The sequence below is a fragment of the Coenobita brevimanus genome, chromosome 86, assembly GCF_032717465.1.
Source record: "Coenobita brevimanus isolate Jiangsu-jjx chromosome 86, ASM3271746v2, whole genome shotgun sequence".
Taxonomy (NCBI): domain Eukaryota; kingdom Metazoa; phylum Arthropoda; class Malacostraca; order Decapoda; family Coenobitidae; genus Coenobita; species Coenobita brevimanus.
Window position 1 is genome coordinate 8,022,513 of NC_137039.1, and position 10,273 is coordinate 8,032,785.

Below are 10,273 nucleotides of genomic sequence, written 5' to 3' on the forward strand. Positions count from 1 at the left end.
TCTCCTGTGTTCCCTATAGAATTCGATGTTGTCACATCACGCTAAGTAACATCGTCAGGAGATGGCAGGAATAATAATAATAATAATAATAATAATAACAGTAATAATAATAAAATAATAATAATAATAATAATAATAATAATAATAATAACAGTAATAAAAATAATAAATAATAATAATAATAATAATAATGATAATAACTAATAATAATAATAATAATAATATTTTTTTTTTTTTTTTTTTTTTTTTTTTTTTTCCCCGCCTATCAACCATTGGGGCCGAAGCCCCTGGTTATTAAGGCCATTTATATATATATGTATATACATTTAAACATATATACATATATATACAAACATATATATATACATACATACACACACACACACACACACACACACACACACACACGCTTCTATGCATACATACAGACACACTTTCATGCAAACGTACATATATATATATAATAATTTTAATCTTATTTAATTTTTTTTTTGTATTTTTATTTTTTTGATTTTTTCTTGGTTTTATATTTTTTATACCTTATATTATAAAGTAAAACTAATCTAAAGACCCTAAAACTAATCACCTAACAGACAAATCGCTAACCTATACTAAATCCTACAGAGACAAATAGCTAGACCTACACTAATGGTAAAAATACCTCGACTAACAGAACACCATCGACTGCAGATATGTAATGCCTTTCTACATTACATACCTGCACTCATCACCTGGTAACTGTCAGTCGAGGCACAACCTAATATAGGGGACATCAATATATGAAAGGGAACCAGACGAGTCAGGAACATTTCCATATACGTCAGCTGTCGTCCCTAATTAGAATAACTTAAGCAAGATAATATAATGTATTTACATAATTTGTACAGAGAGTGAAGAACCTCGCCCAGCAGACTAATAATAATAATAATAATAAAAACTATATATACTCCTTCTACTCAAACTTGGCCTAAAATTGCCATCTGTCCACCTTGAGCGCTGAGTTATAACAGTAGGTCAGCATTAAAATATGATGCTAGTCACGAAGAAGTGCTGTGACAAGGATGTACAGCCACAGTATTGTCTTTTTCTGCCACTGAACCGTGAAATAAGCCGTGAAAGACAGACAGCCTGGGCCATCAATCAATCAAATAGGCTTGGTAACACCCATGCTGTAGCGATTTATTCTTGCTATAACACGTTAACATTGTCTTGTTTAGTAATACCATATACAGTACATGTAATTATAGCTTGTAAATATCTACACATAAATACATTGGAAGAGCGTATACATTCCTAATGCAATATTACCATCAATAAAGTGTACTAGTAGTAATATTATTGTAGATAAGAGTATGAATGCAGGTTTGTGTGTGTGTGTGTGTGTGTGTGTGTGTGTGTGTGTGTGTGTGTGTGTGTGTGCTGTGAGGGTAGTGAATTAATATGTGTTTAATTAATAGGTATACATGCTTATTTCCTCTGTCTCATTTCAGCACACTCACTGCCATCCCCACGCCCACACCAGCAGCCTGAGCAGTCTCCGCAACACACAAGGGCCTGCAGGTGAGTTGGCAGTGTATTAAAGGCACACACACACACACACACACACACACACACACACACACACACACACACACCTAATGCATTACCTAATCCTGCAGCATCACATCACTCCATCACGTCATTCCTCACAAACACCACAGTTTGTACTCTTTCCCATATTTACTTTCAAATTTTGTTTCTTACGCGCGCACACACACACACACACACACACACACACACACACACACACAATCATTCAGGTGTAATATGATGAGTAATTAGCTAAGATGGCATAGTAGGCTTCGTAACACCCATCCTTTAGCTATTTATTCTGCCTATAACACCTTAACATTGTCTTGTTTAGTAATTATATGGTTTTAATGTACAGTAAACATAGCGTGCATCAGTAACATTGATAAGGATACTGAGGTGTGGAGTGCAGAATAAGTTGCCAAGGTAGAGGTGTTACGAAATAGAGCCAGTTGGAATACCACAGTGAGTGTGTTGCCATGGGGACCATAGGCTTTCCCGCCAACAGCACTGTCCATGTCATCAGTTCTTCGGGGGAGGGGAGGGGGACTTCCGTGGGAGTTATTTTCAGTAATACAGTTGTAAAGTTCTCTGGCTGCATTTAGCTGTTCTTTGTAAAGTTCTCTGGCTGCATTTAGCTGTTCTTTGTAAAGTTCTCTGGCTGCATTTAGCTGTTCTTTGTAAAGTTCTCTGGCTGCATTTAGCTGTTCTTTGTAAAGTTCTCTGGCTGCATTTAGCTGTTCTTTGTAAAGTTCTCTGGCTGCATTTAGCTGTTCTTTGTAAAGTTCTGTGGCTGCATTTAGCTGTTCTTTGTAAAGTTCTCTGGCTGCATTTAGCTGTTCTTTGTAAAGTTCTCTGGCTGCATTTAGCTGTTCTTTGTAAAGTTCTCTGGCTGCATTTAGCTGTTCTTTGTAAAGTTCTCTGGCTGCATTTAGCTGTTCTTTGTAAAGTTCTCTGGCTGCATTTAGCTGTTCTTTGTAAAGTTCTCTGGCTCCATTTAGCTGTTCTTTGTAATGGGTAACGGCAAGGAATCTAGCGGTGTTATAGACATTGTTATAAAGGTTCAGGAACCTCGTACATGTTGTGTTTTTATGTAGCATGATTATGTATAATGTCTTCTCTGATATCTCAAAGAAAATCATTATTCCTAATAAGCCCAGATTAAAATCCAAAGCATTTGTCAGTAAATATATCGTTATATAACGAACAGCACATCAGAAAGGACACTTTGGCCATTTTGGCCTTATCTGTTCAATCACCCTATAGAATATCCAGATTCCCCCCCCCCTTCCCATTTAGGAACCCCTAAGAGAGAGAGAGAGAGAGCGATGTGTCCCTCATCCTGTCTCCTCAGCGGCCCACATAAAAATGATATTTCCACAACGTAACTTCCGTGTGTGTGTGTTTGGTACAGGGGAGTGGGTACAGGGTCATTGCAACACTGGCATCATTTATGTATCGCGTTTATACCGAAATAATTATATTAAAGGCAAAAGTATTGGTTTTACAATGGTGCCAAGTTAACCCGTCACGTCCCGAGGTTTTCCGCACCTCCAACATCCCCCAGTCCCGAGGTATTTTCGAAAATTTTTTTTTTGGCTAAAACCTTCGCTTTTGGTGAGAAACATCGAAAATTCATAGAGAAATCGCTTACCTGAGGTTTAAAATACCCAATCCAGGTAGGAGTTCCTCCTTACCTGACTGGGTTTTCTAACATGCTGGCACCAAAGAAAACGAGTTCTATGGGAGAGTAACTATTTTATCCACTCATAAACGGTATTTATTTATTTACTTGGTACAAATGTATATGTAGTATGAGAGTATATTGGTTTTCATGCAGTAATAAAGGCATTATAAGCATTGTTTCACTCACTAACTAATCACCATACCTGACCTTTTTTTGCCACATTACCTGATCATTATTTCTGGCTGTTTCTTCTTCTAATGCTATGTAAACATTTTCCTCCACATTGTCATCGATTGGGGAATCACTCTGGCCCTGAATATCTTTACTAGCCAGGTCAGTGGTAACAGGTGAATTGCCCAGACAATGGCGTGAGGGGGGGAGGGGGGAGGTTATGCGGTGTAAGGCATTGTCCCTGCTTGGCATCTTGTAGAGGAATAGAGGAAGGTGTCCCTTGTATACATAAGAAAAATAACACGCAAAAATTGAAAATTGTGCAAATTAGGGACCTTGCAATTGCACGACGTACCGGTACGTCGCCGGGACTGGCAAATGCAAATCGTTGCAATGTACCCATACGTCGACGGGACGGGGCGGGTTAAACAGCAATACTGTCATCCCACATTGGTCTGACAAGCAAATGAAAACAACTCAGGTTTCTGATTCAAGTGATATTAAAGGTTTATATAGTCAAAGTAGTGCATAAAACATGGAATTATTATGTTACTGTCTTTACCACTAAGCTACTTATGTCGTAAATCAGGCACATGCTCCCAAAACAACAAATATTTTGTATGTGCCAGTTGAGTCTGCGTTGCCATGGAAACCACTCGTTTTCCCGCCAACAGCAGCGACTTCCATGTCATCCTCTCTCCTCGGTGGCCAACATTAAAATGACGATATTTCCATTAGTTTATCTTTTTCGACTGTTTCTTTGGGGCAGGAGGGTGGGTATACAGTTAGTACAGTACTTACACCACTTATTTATTGCAGACGTTGCAGATAAAGATTATTTAAACCAAAACAATATGCTACACAGTGTTCTCAAGTATAATAAGACCAGTATCCTGCCGATTCAGTCTTAACTCATAGCAAAATTACTGAGGCTTCTTGTTTTTAGTCAACTTAGGATTCATGAAAGTTTAATATTTTCAATAACAACTATTTTTATGCCATTTCCCTTAATTGTATAACTACTCATATTATAATAAAATCAAATTTCGCACATCGCTAGCACACCTAGATCTGGGAACTGCGTGGTGTTGTGAGACCTCGAGGAGTTGGTTGAAATCACAAATGTCTTTGGTCGAACTGATTCATTGATTCAGTTCAACGAGGTTAGATAACCTGCGTGTTTGAACTACACTCTCATATGACTTTATTTTCACTAACACAGCCACAACAGCACATCAGTATGGTTAATTACCATATATTAACAGCGACAAATACCTCAAGCAGCGTTAAAAAACAACCCCTGTTCTGGATCTTGCTCCTGAAATTATGAAGCTAGAATCTGTAGTCTTTGGCATCCATGTTGGGCCAGGGAGACAAACGCAACACAGAAATTACAAGAGTGATATCTTTGCGATTTGCTTCATTTAAGAGATAATTTTGTGATATTCGTTGTATAGGCCAAGAGCCCAGTCTGTACCATCTTCAGGCGGAATACCAGCCTCCAGAATGACCTAATAATGATACAAGAGACAGCCATTAAACTTAGATCAGCCAATTAGTTACTTGCAAGGGTTTCTCTTCTTAGTGTTACAACTTGACAGTCTCACCAACAACACCCTAAAAATGACGTCAGAATTAAAATAATTTTACCTTAGCGCCATTGATCTATTTTGAATTATTTTATCAACTTATGTGAATGAGAAACTTGCCAATTTGGTTGTAGTTATCTAGTGATGTTAAGCCAGACATCAAGTGCACATTAGCACCACATTAGCTGACGTGACTAATTAAGTTCTCACAAAATATGACGTAATATTCATAACATTTTCACCTTTACCTGTGTACAGGAGCCTTTTGTTTTCAATGGTATATCGCCCAAACACTTCACCACCAAACCAGGGTGAATATTTAGCTGGAAATACGTCCATACACACCGATTTCTGATACCGATTTACTTCCGTAAAGGAATATTTATCGTAAGAAATGGTTAAGATCATTTACGAATACGTTGCTACAGCCATGGCAGCCTCGCATCACCCCACACAGTTGCCAGATCACAGGGTGTCTCCGGAAGTTGCATGTCATAAATTCAGTTAACAGAGAGACACGAATATCTCACAGAATGGTTTTGAATTATGACCGCTAAGACAGCAAGGACGAAATATGTAAGAGAAACTAGCAGTCTCTATAATCTCGAACCGAAATCATAGGCCAAGGGTACTTTTACTGTTGGTAGCATTGGTATGCACATGATTTTAGCTTTAAAAACAATTATTCGACTATACAGGCGAGAAATAAGCCATGTCGGTATTGTAATATCGGTACACCCACCCGTCTGCACCAAGGAAACAGTCCTACGCGATAAAATAGTAGAAATATCGTAATTTTGATGCTGGTCACCGCGGAGTGGGGATGGTAGGAAGGTTGCTGTTGTGAGGGGTAAGACCAGTGGTATCCATGGCAACGCAGACTTGCCCTTGTATTCCTAGTGGACCTGGAGATTTGTAACACGTTTTCCTTAGCTATTTATCCAGCCCATTACACCTTAGTAGCATTTTTAAGTTACTGACGCGAACTATATCTACACTTGAATGACACAAATAGCATGTACTATAATGTTTAGGTGGAGTGTATTTATGTCGCAACACTTCCTCCGTAGCGATTTACTCTGCTCATTATGCCTTATTATCTTCTCGTAATGTTAATACAAAAATTGTCAGACGAGATAAATAACACGAGAGAAGGTTAATGTGTAATATTGGAATAAGTTACTAAGGATAAGCTGTTAGGAAATCTGAATTGATCAGCGTCAGTAACAGGCCAAGTTAAATAATATCGTTGAAAGATAGGAAGACTAAAATGAGTGATGGGTTGTAGGTGTGGCTGGAATACCTGGCTTTATATATAGCTGGGAGAGCCATGTCTTTACCTACCTGACACTATCTATCTACCAGGATCAGTCTTTGTCTACCTACCTGACACTATCTACCAGGATCAGTCTTTGTCTACCTACCTGACACTATCTATCTACCAGGATCAGTCTTTGCTTACCTACCTGACACTATCTATCTACCAGGATCAGTCTTTGTCTACCTACCTGACACTATCTATCTACCAGTATCAGTCTTTGTCTACCTACATGACACTATCTATCTACCAATATCAGTCTTTGTCTACCTACCTGACACTATCTATCTACCAATATCAGTCTTTGTCTACCTACCTGACACTATCTATCTACCAATATCAGTCTTTGTCTACCTACCTGACACTATCTATCTACCAATATCAGTCTTTGTCTACCTACCTGACACTATCTATCTACCAATATCAGTCTTTGTCTACCTGTCTGTGTATATCTATTTGTCTTTTATCTCTTTATCTATCATCTACCTGTCTTTATCGCCACACGCCGTAATCTCGTAAGGGATGTCCAGAAACACATATGTCCTCTGCCATCTTTACTGTCCTTGCACCTCACATCCTCCTGCTCCATCACATCCTCCTGCTCCATCCCTCCATCACATCCTCCTGTACTCCATCCCTCCATCACATCCTCCTGCTCCATCCCTCCATCACATCCTCCTGTACTCCATCCCTCCATCTCATCCTCGGTCTCCCTTTCCCTCTCCCTCCATTTCCACCGCATTCATGCACTCCTAGTTAATCTTTCATTTTCCATCCTTTCCACATGGCCAAACCATCTCAAAGTATTTCTCCTAATGCTTTTACCACATCCACATCAACAACACAGCGCTCCTTCACTTCCTCGTCTGTCTGTGTCTCCACGTAACTCCACATGCTGGCCAGGTATTTTGTTGTTGCTTTCACCACATCCACTTCAACACCACAGCGCTCCTTCACTTCCTCGTCTGTCTGTCACTCCACGTAACTCCACATGCTGGTCAGATATTTTGTTGTTGCTTTTACCATGACTTTAGGATACGCTTTTATAACTGAAGGAGTCGGGTACAGCCCACATGACCTTCTCGTATTGAGGAATGAGGACTTCCTACATTGAATAAAATATTTGCTGGTAGGAAGAGTCAGGTAACAAAATACATTGGTGGATGTAAACAGTATACAGTTCAGTGTGTGTGTGTGTGTGTGTGTGTGTGTGTGTGTGTGTGTGTGTAGTATATTTGCAGTGTGTATAATCATTTCTTACGTGTGAACTGTGTGTCTGTTTGTTGTGTATGCGTGTCCATGTGCGTTTATGTATTGAGCATGTCTTGTCTGCGTATAGTGTGTATGTACTGTATGTATGTGTTGATGTGCGTTTATATGTATCGTGCATGTTTAGTATGTGCGTGTAGTGTATAGGTGGTTTGTAAGTTGTGTGTGTGTGTGTGTGTGTGTGTGTGTGTGTGTGTGTGTGTAATGAGTAAATCTGTGGTCAGTTACTAGATATACTGTACATGCTTCATTCACAATGCACACTACCACGCCCACACCAGTAGATTAGGCCATCACAACAACACCAGATCCCTGCAGGTGAGTTGGCAGTGTATTAAAGGCACATACCTAATGCATTTCCTAATCCTGCAGCATCACAAACACTACAGCACTTCATTCCTCTCAAACACAAGTTTTTTTTTTTTACTCTTTCCCACATTTACTTCCTTATTTCGTTTCTTACACACACACACACACACACACACACACACACACACACACACACACACACACACACACACACACACACACACACACACACACACACACACATTATCCGGGTGTAATATGATGAGTAATTAAGTGAGGTGGTATAATAGGCGCCGTAACACCCATCCTTTACCGATTTCTTCTGCCTAAAACAGCTTAACTTTGCCTTGTTTATTTTATGGTTTTAATATAAATATAGTTTACATCGGTAACGTGCATAAAGATACTGAGGTGTAGAATGCAAAATAAGTGGCCAAGGTAGAGGTGTTACGAAAAAAAAGGCCAGCTGGAGTACCCCCGTGAGTCTGCGTTGCCATGGAGACCATAGCCTTTCCCGCCAACAGGAGACATGTCCATGTCATGAACTGTTCTTGGGATGGAGGGGGGGGTATTTTAAGTAAATACCGTAATTTGTAGGGTCTACAGTTGCCAAATATACCTCTATTTAGCAGTCCTGTGTACAGTATAACGGCAGGAAATTGTCAAGTCTAGAGTTCTATACTTTCATTTAGCAGTACTGTGTACAGTGTAACGGCAGGAAATCCAGCGATGTTATAGAGATACTTATAAAGGTTTGGCAATATTTTAATGCTGTATTTTTATGTATCATTATTATATAGTATCTGAGATCCAAAACACTAGCCTTACTCCTAATACGCTCTTATAAAATACAAAAAGCCTTTGGTCATAAAATAATAAGTATAAGGAACACCATCAAAAATAATACTTTGGCCATTTTTTAACCCTGTCTGTATAAATCCCCCTGAAATATCCAAATCCCTCACACGGCCCCCTGTGTGGCAACCCCTGGCGCAGAGCGAGAGCGAGCACACAGCGTCCCCCTCATCCTGTCTCCTCGGTGCTCCACATAAAAATGACGATATTTCCACAAACGTAACACCCATGCCTGTTTCTTTGGTACAGGCGGGTGGCTACAAGTATATTACAACTGATATCAGTTATGTATCGCGTTTATACCTGAACAAGTTTATTTAGGGCAAAAATAATGTTTTTACAGTGGTGCCAAGTTACAGACAGTACCACCATGCCACTTGGTCATAAAAACAAATAAAAACAACTCAGGTTTGTAGTTTGTAGTAAATTAAAGCATGATATTGTCTTAGTAATACGTAAAACATATCATTCTTACGTTACTGTCTCTAATGCATAGCTACTGGTGTTGTAAAGCTTCGTCAACTCGTCATCCCGTAATACACTGTGATCTGGGAACTATGCCAGCCGTATTCACAAAGCATCCTAGGCATTTCTTACAATAAACCCATTCCTACAGCAGTGAAGTATCAGAAATACATTTGTCTTTTGTATTTTTCACTGTAATGCTCACTTAGTTCCATTGTAAAGTGTTTGGTAGCGTCTTGAATGGAGATAAAGTGTAGTCAGTGAATCTTATATAGAACTTAGGCATAGGATAATTTATAACTATGGCCCGTGGGTGTTGTGAGAGCTTCAGAGAGGTATTCATAAAGGATCGAACAGTGTACACGATCAACCAAACGCCATAAGTTATCTAGTATGGCGGGTGATTTGTTTATCGTATTTTATCACAGTAATATTGACTGGTTAAATTATAAAATGTTTATCAGTTGCCTGAGTGAAGATAAACGTATATACAGGCAGTTATATACATAGTTTATGTTTAGAACAGTTTATAAATACATCACAGGTTTTGGCTGAACTAAATCAGCGGGTTTGCCTAATGTGCTGTTAGTGTAGATAGGTTTTCTGTTTTAATCACACTACATAACAACCCAATAAATTGCCTCCTTCCTGCATACATAATTAACAGTAATAGCACAGAAATAAATCAACGCAGCTAAAATAATATTACCATTAAAACAGTAAGTTCCATTGCTTGGTGGTGCTGTAGTAAAGACTGTCAGGTTTGGATACCAAGGACAGAAACAGCAGGTGTAAGTTTACCTGAGCCTTTCCAATCACTTTACCTGGTATATTTTGTACAGTAAAACTTAGCCTGACATCTGGCCTGTCTTGTCCTACCCTAACAAATGTTCTGTTCTCACACAGCATCAGTCTTGGCCTATCCTCTCCTATTTTCCCTTTCTGCACTACACCCTCCTTTCATCCACCACACCAACCACTTCAGACCAACCATGCTTCGAACCTGCCAGTGCTCCAAGATTTTCATAAATACTCGGGTTT